Below are 20,362 nucleotides of genomic sequence, written 5' to 3' on the forward strand. Positions count from 1 at the left end.
GACCTAAATTTTGTATATTTTGTGAAAGTAAATTAATTTCAAAGGAGAAATAGTAAAATAATTTGACATGTATAAAAAGTTGATGATTTATTAAAAAAAAATGTAAAATTAAGTTGGTGATTAGCAAAAATAATTACATAAATAAATAAAAAATATATAAAAAAAATGACTGAGACCAAAGGTTGGGGGACACAACTAAAAAGCAAGATCGTCTTCGGATTGGTTACTCGTAAATCGACAAAATGAGACTTACCAAAGGTTGAGGGACGCAAGCATGATCGTCTTCGGATTGGTTACCGATGCGTAGATCGACAAAATGACTTAACAAAGGTTGAGGGACGCAAATAAAAAGCACGATCGTCTTCGGATTGCTTACCGATGCGTAGATCGACGTAGATAAAATGATGATCATTTTTGGATTGCTTACCGATTTGTTGATAAATAATGTGATGACATAAATAATGTGATCGTCTTCAGATTGATTACCGTAGATCGACATAAATAAAATGATGACATAAATAATGTGATCGCCTTCGGATTGATTACCGATGCGTAGATCGACGTAAATAAAATGACAAACAAGTTTTAAAAGGTAAATAAAATGAGATAAATTTGTTTTTAAAGGAAACATGTATATGGTAATTGCAATGCAAACGTATAATGAATAATGTGATACAAAAGTTGTTGAGTATAAATAAAAAATATGCACATAAGACATGCATGATTAATTCATTATGCATGACATAAGGAGGTTGTTGAGTATATGTAAAATATGAGTAAAGACGCATAGATGATGTGTGACTATTTGAAAAAATGTAAGATGCATGCAATTAAGATAAATTCTCTTTTTATTTTTTATTTTTTTTGTTCCCCGATCCTTATGTGACTTCATACAAGATTCCACGAATCAATAAAGATAACAATTGTTCTTTGCATAATGATTCTAATATATCTTGTGTAATCGCATGTTTTCGTCTTTTGAGGCCAATCAAATTTGCATTGTTTAAAATGTTTACCCTTCATTTTTCTTATACACCTAATATCTCGCGTTCCCGTGTATATATTTTCAAGCGTCAAAATATTTAAGATATATTTTTTTTTATATTTTTATATATTTCAAATTCCCATATTTATTATCATAAAATAACATTTTTAAAAAACGTTAGAACAAACAACAATGAGACTAAATTTGTTTAGACAGAGTGTAAGACACAACATCAAACAATGATATTGGAAAATGTACATTCATGACATTGAAAATAAAATAAATGAGACAGTGGTTACAATGTGGTGAGTGTTTAGCTTTAGTTGGAGAGACAACAAATGCTAGTCATTCTTGTAATTTAGAACTTCTAAGAATAATAACTGCCCCAACTTGAAACGCTTGATTCTTTTGTTATCCATAACTTTTGCATGGACCGTTCTTCCAAGTTTTCAATCCATTGGTATGCTCTAATTTTTGCCTAGGTCGCCTTTTCAGGTTTTCAACCTAGCGAGCCCAATTTTCTATTTTTTTTTAAGCATAATATTTCTTGACTGCATTTGAGTTTACTGGAAGTGGAAGCTCATCTCCATCCATTTCTGCGAGTATTAGAGCTCCCCCAGAGAAAGCTTTTTTCACAACATATGGTCCTTCGTAGTTCGGAGTCCACTTTCCCCGAGAATCCTTTTTTATGGGCAATATTTTCTTTAACACTAATTCTCCTTCTCGAAATCCTCGAGGACAGACTTTTTTCTCGTAGGCTTTCTTGAGTCTTTTCTAATAAAGCTGACCATGACACAAAGCTATCATTCCTTTTTCTTCTATGAGATTCAATTGGTCATATCGTGATTGAACCCACTCTGCCTCTTCTAGTTTTGTTTCCATCAGGACTTTGATCGAGGGAATTTCAACTTCGATGGGAAGTATCGCTTCCATTCCATACACCAACGAGACTCTTCTAGTTTTGTTTCCATCAGGACTTTGATTGAGGGAATTTCGACTTCGATGGGAAGTACCGCTTCCATTCCATACACCAATGAGAAAGGAGTTGCCCCTGTTGAGGTACGAACAGAGGTTCTATAGCCATGTAATGCAAAGGGAAGCATTTCATGCCAATCCTTATATGTCTCCACCATCTTCTGTATGATCTTCTTGATATTCTTATTTGCTGCTTCTACAGCCCCATTCATTTTCGGACGATATGGAGAAGAATTATGGTGTTGAATTTTGAAATTATCACACAACTCTTTCATCATTTTGTTATTCAGATTAGTCGCGTTATCAGTGATTATCTTATTTGGCAATCCATATCGACAAATCAATTCTCTTTTGATGAATCTGACAACCACACTTCTCGTCACATTGGCATAAGAAGCAGCTTCAACCCATTTTGTGAAATAATCAATAGCTACTAGGATAAACCGGTGTCCATTTGAAGCCTTAGGCTTGATGAGTCCAATAACATCCATTCCCCACATTGAAAATGGCCATGGTGATGTTAAAACATTCAAAGAAGTGGGTGGTACATGTATTTTATCAGCATAGATTTGACATTTGTGACATTTCTTTACGTGACCAAAGCAGTCGGAGTCCATGGTCAACCAATAGTAGCCAGCCCTTAAGATTTTTCTTGCCATTGTGTGCCCATTTGCATGAGTTCCAAAAGAACCTTCGTGAACCTCTTGGATAATTTTCTCCGCTTCTGCTTTATCCACACATCTGAGGAGAACCATATCATGATTTCTCTTATAAATCACATCACCATTCAAGAAGAAATTCATTGACAATCTCCTTAAAACCCTTTTGTTGTTCTCTGAAATACCCAATGGATATTCCTTATTCTTAACATATGATTTGATGTCATAAAACCACGGCTTGCCATCCAACTCTTCTTCTATTGATAAGAAATATGCAGGTTTATCTCTTTGTTGAATTTTTATTATCGGCACGTCTTGATTAGTGGTTATTTCGAACATTGACGACAAAGTGGCCAAGGCGTCAGCTAACTGGTTTTCTTCTCGAGGGATATGGTGAAAAGTAATCTTCTCAAAGTGTTCTGTCAATTCTTTGATATGGGTGTGATACAGAATCAATTTAGAATCTCGCATTTCCCACTCTCCTTTCGTCTGATGGATGACCAACAATGAGTCTCCATGTATCTCAAGAAATTTTACATTTGATTCAATAGCTGCTTTAATGCCCATAACACATGCTTCATATTCTGCAATATTGTTTGTATAATCAAAACACAACCTAGTCGTAAATGGAGTGAACTGAGTTTCCCACTCTCCTTTTGTTTGATGGATAACTAAAGATGAGTCTCCATATACCTCAAGAACTTTTATCTTTGACTCAATGGCTGCTTTAATGCCCATGACACATGCTTCATATTCTGCAATATTGTTTGTACAATCAAAACACAACCTAGCCGTAAATGGAGTGAACTGGTTTTCTGGAGAAATCAAAATGGCTCCAATTCCATGCCCTAACGCATTAGAAGCACCATCAAACACCAACCTCCACTTTTCTTTATCAGATGATTCAATCTCTTCAACTAAATTCATTATGTCTTCATCGGGGAATTCACACTGCATTGATTGATAATCTTCTACCGGTTGATGGGCTAAGTACTCTGCTAGTGCGCTTCCTTTGATGGATTTTTGTGTAACATATACCAAATCGTATTCTGATAACAACATCTGCCAACGGGCGATCCTTCTAGTAAGAGCAGATTTCTCAAAGATGTACTTAATTGGGTCCATTTTAGACACCAACCAAGTTGTATGACATAACATGTATTGCCTCAACCGACGAGCAGCCCATGCCAATGCGCAACATGTTCGTTCAAGTAATGAATATCTTGTTTCACAACTGGTGAACTTTTTTCTCAAATAATAAATAGCATGTTTTTTCCTACCAGATTTATCATGCTACCCCAGTACGCAGCCCATTGACTCGTCAAGTACTGTTAAGTACATAATAAGTGGTTTCCCAGGAACAAGAGGCACTAGGATGAGAGGTTTTGATAAGTACTGCTTAATCTTTTCGAAAGCTTTTTGACAATTCTCATTCCATTCAACCTTTTGGTCTTTGCGCAACAATTTGAAAATCGGCTCGCATGTAGCGGTGAGGTGCGATATAAACCTTGCAATGTAATTCAATCTACCCAAAAAGCCACGAACTTCTTTTTCAGTGCGTGGAGCCGGCATTTCTTGTATTGCTCTTACTTTATCTGGGTCCACCTCTATCCCTTTTTGACTAACGATAAACCCAAGTAATTTGCCTGATCTTACACCAAATGTGCATTTAGCAGGGTTTAAACGAAGTTTGAACTTCCTTAGTCGCTCAAATAACTTTTGAAGGTTAACAACATGGTCTTCTTCAGTTCGAGATTTTGCGATCATATCATCCACGTAAACCTCTATTTCCTTATGCATCATGTCATGAAACAAGGTTACCATTGCTCTTTGATAGGTTGCCCCGGCATTCTTCAATCCAAATGGCATCACTTTATAGCAGAAAGTCCCCCATTGTGTGATGAACGTAGTTTTTTCCATATCTTCGGGAGCCATCTTGATTTGATTGTACCCTGAGAAACCATCCATGAAGGAGAAAAGAGAGTATTGAGCAGTGCTATCCATCAGGACATCAATATGAGGTAGAGGAAAATCATCTTTAGGACTAGCTTTATTTAAATCCCGATCATCAACGCACATTCGAATCTTTCCATCTTTCTTTGGAACTGGTACAATATTAGCCACCCATTGAGGATATTTTGCTACTGCTAAGAAACCAGCATCAAATTGCTTTTTGACCTCTTCTCTAATTTTAAGAGACATATCATGTCTCATCCTTCTCAACTTTTGTTTAATCGGAGTATATTCAGGCTTGAGTGGTAGCTTGTATTCAACTATGTTAGTATCTATCCCAGGCATATCTTGATATGACCATGCAAAGACATCCACATAATCAAATAAAAGTTTAACCAACTTTTCTCGTTCACTTTCTTTCATAGACATACCAATTTTAACTTCTTTCTTATCATGTTCATTCCCTAAGTTGATCACCTCAACAGGTTCTTGATAGGGTTGGATTATCTTAGCTTCCTGTTCAATTAAGCTTTCTAGTTCTGGGGGAGGCTCACAATCCTCATCAGCGTGATTATTTAGAAGTTCAAAATTACAAGAATAAGAATTACCAAAAGAAAGAGAAAAGAGAAAAAGAAAAAAAAAAGAAGTTCAAAATTACAAGAATAAGGATTCCTGCATTGTTTAAATTAAGAAAAAAAAGGAAAAAAAAATGAATAAGGATTACCAAAACAAAGAGAAAAGAGAAAAACAAAACCAATTGGAGAATTCAAAAATGCATTTATTGATAATAAGTACGGAATTGAAATACATATGCCATAATTAGTTATCCTTATAGCATTGGGCAGAGCAAAAGGAGTTAAAAATACATAATTACTTTGAACAAGAATTAACAAACACAGGAAACTCGATGATCTTCCAATTGTTGAGATCGGTATTTGGAGGACAAGGGTACACTAGCTTGAGGATATCATCATCACCATGATCCTCTTCCACAACAGCCACCTGATCAGCATATATTATTCTGGCGCTTTGAAAATTTTGGCAAATGTCACAAATAGGAATCTTCTGTGAATTCGGTATCCAGTTTTCCCAACGAGTCACCTTGTTTTCTCTTTTTTCCTTCGCAGCCTTTTCTTCATAAGCTTGAGTAGGTACATATCCCAACCCGTACCTATTGTTCTTTTATGGCATTTCTATCAACTTCCCCAAATTAACAAAAACTCCTCCTTCTAACATGGATTTGGTAGACTTCAATGATGTGGTAGATAGTTTTGGCTCTTTTAAACGATATTCTTCACCCATGAAGACGTCATTGGCAATTTCTAATGCTTGAAAGGAAGTCTCTATGGCTTCCTCCGTGTTTTCAATGTAGCCTGTAGATGATAAATGACTTACTATCATATCTTCTTCCCCATATATTATTACCAGCTTATTGTTCACTATAAACATTAGCTTTTGATGGAGGGTGGATGTCACTGCTCCAACAGCATGAATCCACGGTCTCCCAAAAAGACAACTGTGCGCCGGTTTAATATCTATCACTTGGAAGGTTATCCCAAAGATATGGGGTCCGATTTGAATTGGCAGGTCAATCTCACCGACAACTTGTCTTCTAGATCCACCAAACGCTTTCATTATGAAAGCACTAGGCTTCAAACATGCTCCCTCAACAAATAGTTTTGACAGTGTTGATTTAGGCATGACATTTAATGATGAACCATTATCTACTAGCACTCGTGCAAGAATATGATTGTGACACCTCACAGAGATGTGCAGTGATTTATTATCCTTTGTCCCTTCAGCTGGTAATTCATTATCGCTAAAACTCAGGCAACTACTAGCAGTGATATTACCGACAAGTCAATCAAACTGATCGACAGTGATATCGTGAGTAACGTGGGCTTCATTTAAAACTTTCATCAGTGCTCTTCTATGTGCTTCAGAATTCAATAACAAAGAGAGGACTGATATCTTGGAAGGGGTTTGATTTAGCTGATCCACCACCTTATATTCACTTTGCTTGATAAACTTCAAAAATTCATTAGCTTCTTCTTTAGACACCGTCCTTTTGCTGGTCTCTTGTCCTTTTATGGAATGATACATATCTTCTTTCCCTTTTTCTCCATGAACCTCCTTTTTCCTAAGTTGTTCAGGAGTGTATACTCGACCACTCCGAGTCATTCCACCAATCCCTGAGATGTTAGTGACATCAGTTCCATTAGGTTCACAACCATCACTTGGTTGATGATCTGCCAAGTGAGATGTGACTTCATATTTCCACGGTACTGCCTTGGTATTTCCATAAGGAAAAGGGATTGGTGTTTGGACAATTATTGCATTTGGCTTGCTAGGAGTTGACTTAAGATTCTCTTTTTTGTAAAGAATTTCCAATGGTTTTGGGAAAAACATATTATTTTCCACACACGACCCCATGGTGAACACATGACCATCTATTGCTTTCCCGTCTTCAATGACATTCATAGAAGCATTCCCGTGGTCTGGCAAAGGATTGCTCCTTATGTTGGGATTGTCCTCCTAGATAAATAAAATAAAATAAAATAAAATAAAAATGATCTACTAGCTTAAAAGAATATTATAATGTCAGCTAATACTTATTAAAAAAACAATAAACACATAAAGAAAATGAAAATAAAAAAAATAAACAAATATAGAAAAAGTTAAAAAAAAAATATTATGCACAATTAATTTGTTAGGCTTGACTCTCTAAATGTCCCCTGTGGAGTCGCCAGCTGTCGCGGCCTAAAATTTCGAGTGTTTCTCGAATTCAATGGAGTCGCCACCAAAATTTATTTTAAAATAGGGAAAATATTGGAAAACCCTTAAAATTGTAAAAATGGTCTTTGAAACCAGATTTTGAGTTCGGGAGTCGATTATGCGTAGGGAAGGTATTAGCACCCTACGACATCCGTTAAAATAATTAATTGTGCAAAATTATATCAACAACTTAAATATATTTATTTTTTCTTTATTATTAAATATGAATATAAATTGTTTTTTATAAATGTGATTTTTTGAGATAAAAGTGTGTTGAAAAAGAAGTGGAAAAAAAAAAAAAGAAAGTTTTTATTAGTGTGCTTGACAAGAGTGTGATCTTGCTCCTACGTATCTCCTGGTGCGATTGAGAAATCAAAGCTACGTAGTTCTTGGTAGAAAATGTGAATGCATTGATTGCTTTTAAATAAATTGAATTTTGTTACTTAAAAAAGTTAATTTTGACGAACATAAAAAAGAAACTTGTTTGATTTGAATAATTATTTTAAAAATATGAGTTTTCAGACGATCGAGTTGTACAACTCGTGTCTCAAAACTCAATGAGTAAAAAGATATCACATCTAATTTAACCTTCTTAAGAATATTTTATTATTTTTAAAAATAGAGTTTCAAAAAGACCAAATAGTACGATTTGTGTCTTAACAATTTCAAGATTAAAGAAAACACATATAATTAAATTTTAAAAAAATAGTTGATTTTTAATCTATTCATTTATAAAATTTAATTTTAAAGCTATCAAAATATATGATTTGTATTATGCAACTCAAATATTAAAATATTATGTCATTTTTAGTTAACTTTTAATAATTTTAATTATTAATTTGTTTACAATTTTTTTTAATTTATTAATTTATTTGTGAAGATGAGATTTAGAAACACCAAGTTGTCACAATTTGTTTTCTAATAACTCAAAGATTAAAAAGATGTCACATCTAGTTAATTTTAATGAAATATTAGTTATAATTTTATTTTTATTTTTCTCTTTTTTTTATGAAAAAAAAGACACAAAAAATACTAAATATTAAATAAGTTTAAATAATTCTTCAAAATAAAATTAGTAATAAACACGAAAATAAAATAGCAAAAAAAAAATATATGAACTTGCTACTTAATTTATTAAATAAAAAACATTTTAATATTAATTATAAAAATAAAAAAAAAAATTGTTATAACGTAAAATAAAGGATATTTATTGCTAGTTAATTATGTTCATAATTTTTTATAATAAATAGAATCAATTATATTAAATGTAATAAACATACCAAATAATAATTTAATAAAATAAATACATTACTAAGGTGTAGAATAGATGAACAGCGCTAAACGTATACATGGTTGCAAACAGCTGGAATAATCCTTGCGGTAAAAAAAAACTAGGGTCTAACCAAACAGTGGTAACAGATTTTAGATTTCCAAACACAGCACTACACTACAAAACAAATCTCTGAAACAAAATAACTCACACCCATTTCAAACACACAAATTTTAAGCCAACCAGTATGAACAAAATCTCATATTTCAGTTTGAAACAAAATAGGAGAAAATACATGCCTTTCCGATGCGGCTCAAGATGTGCGGTTGTCTGTTCTCTTTGGTCGTTGTTAAGATGAGTTTGAATATCCTTGTAGCTATGGATCTGTGTTTGTTGCGGGTAAAATTTGTTTATCTTATATCTTCTACCCTTTCTCTCGTTTACTAATCTTCTACCCTTTCTCTCGTTTACAGATTTTTTTAGAAAATTTTCTCCCTTTTTCAGTTCTGTTTGTCTCAATTTATAGGGGAAACGGTTAATGTTTCCGTTCACTAGACAAATACGGGTTCTGAATTTTGTATTGCTATTCACCAAAAATTAATTGGATTTTACCTTGTTTTTGTAACAATTTTTAAGCAAAGTGTGATTTTAGGAAATAATTTTTTTCTAGCTTTCTATGTGTTACAAGTTATTTCTTTATTAAGTTACAAAGTAAATCAAATTAGTCAAATAACCGGTTTATAAGAGGGATCTTAAGAAGGAAAACAAGATAAAACACAGGCAGATGTTTTGGTATTTGACAGGGAAGAGGCATGTGTTGGCTGTGACTGCGTTTGATGTGTGTTGGCTGGCACCAGCAAGGAAAATGAGGTTGAAAGAGACGTGTGTTGGTGTTATAATTCACAACTTCTTTTTTTTTGTTTTATAATTATTTTATTTTATTTTGTAACATAATGATTTTTTAGATTTTTGATAATAATTATAAAATATTTATTAAATATATTATTATTATTATTAAAATAATTTTTAATTATTCGGACAAAATTGAGGTATTGTACCACCCATTGAGGATATTTTGCCACTACTAAGAATACATTATCAAATTCCTTCTTGACCTCTTCTCTAATTTTAAGTGACATATCAGGTCTCATCCTTCTCAACTTTTGCTTAATTGGAGCACATTCAGGCTTGAGCGGTAGGTTGTGTTCAACTATGTTTGTATCTAGTTCAGGCATATCCTGATATGATCATGCAAAGACGTCCACATAGTAAAATAAAAGTTTAATCAACTATTCTCGTTCACTTTCTTTCATAGACCTACCAATTTTAATTTCTTTCTTATCATTTTCAGTCCCTAGATTGATCACCTCAACAAGTTCTTGATAGGGTTGGATTATCTTAGTTTCTTGATCCATTAGCCTTTCTAGTTCTTGGGGAGATTCATAATTGTCTTCACAATCCTCATCAGCGTGATTAATTGGGTGTTCAAAATTATAAGAATAGGTTGTAGCGCTGCTATTTTCAACAAATTCATTGCATTGTTTAAATTAAGAAGAAAAAGGAGAAAGAAAAAAATATGAATAAAGATTGTCATTTCAAGAAGAACATAGAGAGAAAAAAATGGTTAGAGAATTCAACATGCATTTATTGATAATAAGTATGGAATTGAAATACATGTGCCCTAATTAGTTATCCTTATAGCCTTGGGCAGAGCAAAAGGAATTGAAATACATAATTACTTTCAACATGAATTAACAAACACAGGAAGCTCGATGATTTTCCAATTGTTGAGACTAGTGTTTGGAAGACAATGGCACACTAGCTTGAAGGTATCATCATAACCATGATCTTCTTCCGCAACAGAAATCTGATCAACATATATTATTCCGGCGCTTTGAAATTTTTTGTGAATCTCACAAATATAAGTATTATGTGAATTCGGTATCCAGTTTTCCCAACGAGCCATTATGCTTTCTCTTTTTTCCTTGCAGCCTTTTCTTTATCAGCTTGAGTAGGTACATATTCCAACATGTACCTATTGTTCTTTTATGGTATTTCTATCAACTTCCCTAAATTAACAAAAACTCCTCATTCCAACATGAATTTGGTAGACTTCAATGATGTGGTAGATAGTTTTGGTTCCTTTAAGCGATATCTTTCACCCATGAAGACAACATTGGTGATTTCTAATGCTTGAAAGGAAGTCTCTATGGCTTCCTCCGTGTCTTCAATGTAGCATGTAGAAGATAGATGACTTACTATCATATCTTCTTCCCCAGATATTATTACTAGCTTTTGATGGAGGGTAGATGTCACAACTCCAACAACATAAATCCACGGTCTCCCTAAAAGACAACTGTATGCCGGTTTAATATCCATCACTTGGAAGGTTATCCCAAATATATAGGGTCTGATTGGAATCGACAGGTCAATCTCACCAACAACTTGTCTCCTAGATCCATCAAACTCTTTCACCACCATAGCACTAGGCTTCATACATGCTCAATCAACAAATAATTTTTATAGTGTTGATTTCTGCATGACATTTAATGATGAATCATTATCACCTAGCACTCGTGCAAGAATATGATCGTGACACCTCACAGTGATATGTAGTGCTTTATTATGCTCTGTCTCTTTAGTTGGTAATTTATTATCGCTAAAACTCAGACAACTACTAGGAGTGATGTTACCGACAACTCCATCAAACTGGTCGACAATGATATCATGAGTAACATGGGTCTCATTTAAAACTTTCATCAGTGCCCTTCTATGTGCTTCAGAGTTCAATAACAAGGAGAGAACATATATCTTGGAAGGGGTTTGATTTAGCTGATCCACCACTTTATATTCACTTTCTTTGATAAACTTCAAAAATTCGTTAGCTTCTTCTTCAGACACCGTCTTTTTACTAGTCTCTTGTCCTTTTATGGCATGATACATGGCTTCTTTCCCTTTTTCTTCATGAACCTCCTTTTCCTTAAGTTTTTTAGGAGCGTATACTCAACCACTTCGAGTCACCCCCTAAATCCTTAAAATGTTAGTGACACCAGTTCCTTTAGGTTCACAGCTATCACTTGATTGATGATTGGCCTAGTGGGACTTGATTGGTGCTTGGAAAATTAATGCATTTGGAATTCTAGGAGTTGGCTTAAGATTCTCTTTTCTATAAAGGATTTCCAATGGTTTTGGGAAAGATATATTATTTTCCACACACAACTCTATGGTCAAAACATAATCATCTTGAAGGGATTACTTCCTACATTGGGACCGTCCTCCTTGAAGGTAAGCCATTTTGTATTAATCAATTCTTGCACTTTAGATTTTAGGGTTTGACAATCTTCGACAGAATGCCCAAAGTCTCCTGCATGGTATTCACATTTGGCATTCGCATTGTACCATTTTGGGAATGGTGGTTCAAGAGGTTTCATTGGTCTTAGGACTACTGTTGAATTTTGGAGTAGGTGAGGCAACAATTGGTTATATGTGACGAGAATTGGGTCAAAATGGGTTATCCTTTTTTCTCGATTAACTGATGGTTTGTAGTGATTCGGGGTTGGATTTTGGTTCCATTGATTTTTTTTGGGAAAATGTGGCAGATGGTGATTGATAAAAAAAAGGTGGTCTTGAATGGTGATATTAAGGGTATGCAGTTTGTGAGGTTGCAACCACATATTGATAAGGAATGTAAGGAGTTTGGGGTATCGGGGCCTTGAAGTTTGGGGGTCGATAAGAATTGATGGTGGGAAAATAGGAGACTTTGGGGTTTACCATTACAGCGTTAGCATTCGATTCTTTCTTTTTTGTGAATGTCATTTGAGGTCTTTTCACGCCACTTGTTGCACATACGATCTTGCTACTTATCATCCTACTTTATATCATTTCTCCTATCATGACCAGGTCAGAAAAGTTTGATGATATACTCCCAATCATCTTATCATAAAAAGGCGACTGGAGAGTATCCAAAAACACACCAATCATTTCTCTTTCAGATAAATGAGGTTCTACTTGTGATGTCATTTGTCTCCACCATTGTGCGTATTCTATGAAAGTTTTGTTGTCCTTTTTCAATGATTTTGCAATTGCATCCTATCTGGGGCCATGTCAATGTTGTACCTATCATGGCCATGTCAATGAATTTTGCAATTGCATCCAATCAGGGGCCATGAATTTTGAAATTGTGACTCGATATGCATATACCAACTTAACGATGCCCCACTCAAACTGTCTTGGAAAAAGTGAATGAGAAGTTTGTTGTTATGAGCATGAGAAACCATTTTTCTGCAATACATAGTAAAATGATTTTTAGGACATGTGCCACCTTTGTATTTTTCAAACTCAGGAACCTTGAATTTTGGAGGCATAGTCACATCGGGAACCAAACACATATCAAAAGCTTCGATACCATATACATTATGTCCCTCAATTGCTTTTATTCTCTCTTCTAAAATATAGAATTTCTCTTTCGATTGTGTATCATCCCCAACGTGAGGTTGATGCCAATTCCCGTTAGCATCAAAATGGGGTACTTGGGGTGCACTATATGGAATGTTTTCCGAGGGTATAGTGTTTTGGGTGCCACATAGCCCTGAGGAGATGGGATTTGTGATTGGTTTAGGTTTTGGGGGTTAATAGTTGAGTGATTTGGGTTGTTGTCCATGGGGTTGATGAATAAAGGTGGAGTATAACCAGGTGGGAGACCGTACATAGAAAATTTCATAGTTGTTGTCTAAAATTGTTGGGTAGTCGGGGTAAAGCCTAGTGGGTGAGAATGAGTGGTTTGGTGTTCTTCATTTGCAATTGGAGGATTCTCATCCGTATTCCCCTTCCTTGACAAAGCATGTATAGCTTCTAGGATTTGATCAACCCTATCCTTCAATTGGTTAACATCCGCTCTCATCACTTCTTGGTTTTGCTCAAGTTCTTCCATGATCTTGGAGTTTGCGCGAGTCCGATAAGGGTGTCGGGGAAACAGCTTTATTGATTTTTTCTTAAATTTAAAAAAAAAATTATGAGTATGTATTAAATATGAATAGAATGAAAATTCAATAATTTAGTTAATTATCTTTTTTTTTTTACAGTTGGATGTTGGGGAATCATCAGCCTTACGTAAAATTTTAACGAACACGAATTATTAGTGAAGAAGAATATGCGGATCGGTAAATAAAACAACAAATCATTCATTGATGAGAAAAAAGTACATTGTATTTAAATTAAAAACTACATCGACTATTGTATTTCAATCATCTCTTTCAATAGAACAACCAATCTTCTCCTCCAATTCTTCTACCAAATGTTTGCAATATTCAATGAACTTGTAGACTTTGACTGAAGTATTGAGCGAATGCATTACTGCATCAATCTCTCTTATATGTTTTGGAATTTTTATGTTTGCCTGATTAGCTAGCATTGCCAACTTTGAAAAGCAATTTTTCCAATGCTTGCCTTTATCTTCCAACTCTTTATAGATCTCTTAATTCTTCAATTGTCCAAGCAACATCATAAAACGCACCTCCCAATATATGGTTGTATCCTTTAAGTTATTATAGATCTTTTCTTGATAATCAGTGTAATTCTTCAAACTCACTAGAAGTCTCCATTTCTGTTCTTAGTGCATCTTGATGTTTTGAGAGTAATTCTTCTATTTCTTCCTTGTGTTGCCTCTCTTTCTTTGCTTGATTCTCGTACTCATCCACCATCTCTTTAAATTTTTGTTTCAAATCTTCAAACTCATTTTTTATATTCCTCTCAGAGCTTGCTGGTTTTGTCCATAATTGCTTCCACATATAGGCTTCTTCAATAGCTTCATTCCTTTCTTGCTTTCCCACATCTAATTCTTCATTTGCACATTTCCAACAATCTTGTATGTTAAGTTTATTTTCTTTTTCAATGTTCAACCTCTTGTTGTTTCACTCGATAAACTGACTCTTAGAAGTGTTTTCTGATCGTAAGTCCTCGTTCTCTTGGGAAACTTTTTCTAACTTCTCTTTTCTCCTCTTCAGATTTTAACAACGATGCTTTGAGTTATTCTATTTCTTCATTTGTAACAAGGATAGGTTCTGGCATTTTATGATCATTTGAGGGTGTAATGTGGAAAGGCAGCTTGATTTCTTGGACTATTTTCTTTACCCATTGTTGATAGGGTTCTTTTGTGCTACAACTTCTACATCTGAGTACTCTTCCTTTTCTAATGATCATCTCCCAAGCTCAACTTATCCTCGACAACGTTGGTGGTCTACTATACCCGTATTGTGCAAAACAAAAGCATCCAATGACTTATCATTTGGTTTATCCAACATAGGGTAGCCAAGTTGTCTTAGAGCTACCGTTGAATTGTAATTAATACATCATTTGGTTCCCATGAGAGGTACATTTGGGAAATCTCCGCAATGGAATATTACTTCCTCCACCCCTTGTTCTCTATGATACCATGAAATTGTGTCCCTGGTAAGGCTAGCTATACTTTGAGCCTATTCATCATTACTTTTAACTCCAACATGATACCCTTTCTTGAACATATGAGACATGAACCAAGTGTACAACACTGGAACACAACACAAAATTGTTCCCCCTTTCTTCTCGTGTCGCATATGTAGAGAGTAGTATACATCAACAAGATCTGGATTTTGTTTATTTTTGTTAAAAGCTAAGAAGACATTGATGGCAACAAAATCTACAAAGTTATCAAGGTTTGGGAATAAAACAATACCATAGATAATGAGAGTCAAAACAACTATAACATTACTCCATTCTTTTTTAACGGCTAAATCCTGACCCTTTTGCTCTAGATATTTTCTTGAACAACCATGAATAACTAATTTTTCCTCTTTGGTACTTGCCAACTCTCTTATGTCGATTTTCAACACTTCAGCAATTGCACCCAAACTCGGTGGTTGCCCAATACATCTATAAAGATTTCCTTTCTCTAGGGAGTAACCAAATATTCGTTAAAATTCCTCCAATTGGGGGCCAACTGAAAGTCTTGAAAGGTGAAACATCTTAAGATAGGGTCGCAATACTGAGCCAATGCCGTGAGGACCCCTGTTTGCACATTCACTGTTAAGAGATTCAAGATATTCCCATATTTGTGAAAGAAACTATCATGTTGTATAGTTTTTATTTGATTGTTGATGTCTCTTAAAATTTTCAAATCAGGTTGCTTGAGCTTTAAAAGTAAAGTTTTTTTTTTTTTTTTTTTTTTTTTTTTCCGATCCCATTGTCCACTTTAATTTAACACGTGAATAAGGTCTTTATAATTCCCCAAAAATCCTGAAAATTGATGCAAAATGTCATGAGATATGGATGCAATTATGCAGAATGACTGTATATAGCGTTTCTAATGAATGTATGAGGTATTTTTTGCTTATAAGGATATTCTTATAATGAAAAGGTCTATTGGCTTATGTAGTGAAACTCCCACAAGGGTGGCTCTATAGTTCTAAACACAAATCATAGAGCCAGTAATCCTATTTTGGAATATCGTCAACAACAATAGGTAAACTATTTGGAGTGATAATACCCTCAACAAGATCAAATTCTAGGTGAGATATTCACGCTAACCAAACAAGATGTATATACAGAAGGCTACCACTACGCAATCTCAAAACTAAGCTTAATTTTTGTTCAAACCCGGGTATAAGGTTCCACTCATAAGTGTGTGTCTTAGTAAAAGTATAGGTTTGGAATACGCACAATTCAATAACTCCATAATGGTAATAATACATATACATATACATATACAAAATAAAAATAAATAAATAAATGATCTACTAGCTTAAAAGAATATTATAAAGTTGGCTAATACTTGTTAAGAAACAATAAACACATAAAGAAAATAAAAATGAAAAACAAACAAATAAAGAAAAGTTACAAAATTAGGCACAATTAATTTGTTAGGCTTGACTCTCTAAGGGTCCCCAGTAGAGTCGCTAGCTGTCGCCGTATAAAATTTCGAGTTTTCCTCGAATTCAATGGAGTCGCCACCATTGGAAAACCCTTAAAAATAGAAAGAAAAAAAAATATATAAAAATTGTATTTGAAATCAGATTTTGAGTTCGGGAGTCGATTATGCGTAAGGAAGATATTAGCACCGTACGACATCTGTTAAAATACGGTTCCTATAATTAATTGTGTAAAATTATATCAACTTAAATATATATATTTCTCTTTATTATTAAATATGAATATAAATTATTTTTATAAATGTGATTTTTTGATATAAAAGTGTGTTTAAAAAGAGTGAAAAAAAAGTTTTTATTATTGTGCATGACAAGAGTGTGATCTTGCTCCTACGTATCTCCCGGTGCGATGGAGAAATCAGAGCTACGTAGTTCTTAGTAGAAAATGCGGATGTGTTGATTACTTTTAAATAAATTATGTTTTGTTGTTGATAAAAACATTATTTTTAAGGAAAAAAAATTATTTTAAAGAAAAAAAAATTGTTTGATTTGAATAATATTTTAAAATGCAAGTTTTAAGACGATAAAGTTGTACAACTCGTGTCTCAAAACTCAATGAGTAAAAAGGATGTCACATCTAATTTAATTATTTTAAGAATATTTTATCATTTTTGGTTTTAAATATTAAATTTTAAAACTGAAAAGTAGTACAACTTATATTAACAACTCAAAGATTAAAAAGATGTCACATCTAATTAATCTTTAATAAAAAAATAAAATAAAATAAAAAAATAGTTATTTTTCATAAAGATTGATATTTATTAGAAATTGGTTAAATTCAATATATATATTTTGTTAAAATAAAAGGAATGGACTAAGATAAAAAAAAACTGTTGGACCAAACAAAAGAAGAAAAAAAAGAAAATGGGTTGTATAAAGAAATATTAATGGGCTTATGGCCCAAACTATTTTTAATAACAAAACCCTAATTTGTAAACAACCAAAGGAGGCTTGAGGAAAGCAAAACAACCAAAACAATTTTCAATTTTTCATTCATAACTCATTTTATATATTACATAGTAAAAATGAAGAAAAAAAAAACACCATAATCCTTCTTATGTTTGTTTGGGTAATATGATTAAATTCAATCCTCTGTTTTTGTGTTTTTTTTATAACAAATCTCTCACCCAAAAAAAACTCTTCTCCTCTTTTTTAAAATTTTGAATTCAATTTATAGGATAAAGCAAATTAAAGTGGTGAAACTTTCTGTTCATTAGATAAAATTAAGTTATTGGAAACATGTAAGGAAAATGAAGATGTGTGTTGGCAGGAAAAGAAAGACAAACTAAAGTGATACTGGACAATGAAATTAGAGTTGTGGTGTTGTAATTCACAACCCTTTCTTCTTTTTTTGTTTTATATTATTTTATTTTTGGTATATATTCAAATTTGAATCAGATTTGTAAATTAATGATTTTTTTAGATTTTTGACAATAATTGTAAAATATTTATTAAACATGTTATTATATATATTTTAGAGTCATTTTTAATTGGTGGGACAAAATTGAGGTATTACAACTTGACCATTACTCGACCTACATATTGTTTGTTGTCCAACAAGTAAGTCAGTTCATGCACTCTCCTCGTCATCTCTACTTAGCAAATGTCCGTCGTATAATTCGCTACTTGAAAGGTACCTCTCACATGGTTTTGTTCTTTCCTATTGGGACACCTTCTACATTGATTGCTTACAGTGATGCTGATTGGGCCGGGTGTCCTGACACTCGGCGCTCTATCACCGATTGGTGTATGTTTCTTGGTTCTTCGTTGATTTCATGGAAAAGTAAGAAGCAATCAAGAGTCTCTAAATCCTCTACTAAATTCGAGTATCGTGCCATGTCTACTGCTTGTTCTGAAATAATTTGACTTCGTGGTCTTTTGTCTAAACTTGGGTTTCCTCAAACAGAGCCAACATCTCTCTATGTTGACAATACTAGTGCCATTCAAATTGTTGCCAACCATGTTTCTCATGAGCGCACAAAGCACATTGAAGTATATTGTGAGTCTATTAGGGAGGCCTATGATAATCATGTTATTTCACTTCCTCATGTCAACACTCAATTGCAGATTGCAGATATTCTTACTAAAGTTGTTCCTCATCCGCACCATCAGTTTCTTGTTAATAAATTGATGCTATTTGACCAACCACATCAATTTGAGGGGGGATGTGAATCAAGAATTGATTAATCTCATTAATTATATTTATCAATTTGTCCCTAGAATGAGTTACACAAATCAGAAATTGATTTTTTCTCATTAATTGTAATTATTTGTTGTAATTACCTGTATAGGCTATAATATCTATTTATACGAGAAATAACAATGCGAAAGGCATTAAACCATTTTTATTGACAACAGGCTACCCTCTCAATTATCTTGTGAAGAAACTTTTTTCCTTGTCGATGGCTAATGAGCTTACTCATTTGCTAATTAGAGGTATGTAATTTACCTGGAACAATAGTAGACTTTGTCATGCCAACATTTTTCTTAGATTGGATAAATCAATATTTAATGAATCTTGGCTTGATCATTTGTCCTTTGTGTCCTACTGCACACTCACCAAAACCTGTTCTGACCACTACCCCTTTCTCACCCCTCATATACAATTAGTGGTTTTACCTCATGCTATTCCATTTAGGTTCTTCAAGATGTGGTTAGATCATTTGAAATGCAAAAGACTTATCTCATAAAATTCGCTCAAGCTGGTCATAGGTTGCCCAATGTTCATTTTGAAGCAAAAACTTAAGACTCTTAGACCTATGCTCAAGGCTTGAAATAAAGAGATCTTTGGTTATGTTTCCTCAAATGTAGATTGACATCAATGTTGAATTAGACATAATTCATAAGCTTATAGACGAACATGGTTTTAGCGATGAGTTACATGTTCAAGATTTGCAAGCCCAACTAGATCAATTTTGGAAAGACAAAGCTAGTTCTCAAAACTTTATTAAAAGGGATAAGAACACAACTTATTTTCATTGAATTTCCAAAATTAATGCTGCCACCAAACAAACAGATGTTGTAACACCCCGATTTTTAACAGCGCGAGTGTATTTTTTTTCTTTAACCAATTAATAAAATATCAAAGGGTAGCACAAACGAAAAATGTCATAATTAATTACATCATAATTATAACAAACTGAAATAGTCTTGAGGTGATTAACCAAAATATCCAAATATAAAATACTCCGGAGCTATGAGACCTATGAGGCATCACACATACCCTTGGGGTATTCTCGGCAGACACGTGTACAAGTACTACTCTAAGAAATACTACTCCTCCATGGTCACGTCAAAAAAATGGAACATGGACCCACCAAAACAGAAGTCATCTGACCGTATAAGTATAGTTACAGTCGTCCCAAAATGAAATAAGTACAGCCACCAAAAGAAGACATCAAGTCCCTATACAACAAAACTAATCTGATCATACTCTAGTAACTACAATGACATAGGTGACCTCCACACACTCCACAAGTCCCGTCTGACATAGTATCGATCTTCGAGGTAACCTCCTCCTCATCAACATCCATAGACGGATCGATCTCTTCAGAAGTCAGATCCACCCACGAGATAGGTGTCTTTGGCGGCACTAGAATCTCAAAACAATTTAATAACTCTGTGATGGTCGGCAAGCGATCATTCCCCGGAGAAGGAATCTCTGAGTCGGCCAGCCTAGATGGTCTTGTAATCTCTCGCTCCACTAGCCTCGGCCCCTTATCCTTTCTGCCAGTCCCTGGTCCAACCATTGTATACTCAGCTCCTACGGTGGCCTCTACCTCAACCC

General features: G+C 33.9%; 1 pseudogene; it reads right to left on the bottom strand.

The window, feature by feature from the left end:
* Nucleotides 1-1,516: 1,516 nt before the first annotated feature.
* On the bottom strand, nt 1,517-14,316 carry LOC140918812 (uncharacterized; annotated as a pseudogene).
* Nucleotides 14,317-20,362: the final 6,046 nt, after the last annotated feature.

The sequence above is a fragment of the Cicer arietinum genome, chromosome 7 (genome assembly GCF_000331145.2).
Source record: "Cicer arietinum cultivar CDC Frontier isolate Library 1 chromosome 7, Cicar.CDCFrontier_v2.0, whole genome shotgun sequence".
Lineage (NCBI taxonomy): Eukaryota > Viridiplantae > Streptophyta > Magnoliopsida > Fabales > Fabaceae > Cicer > Cicer arietinum.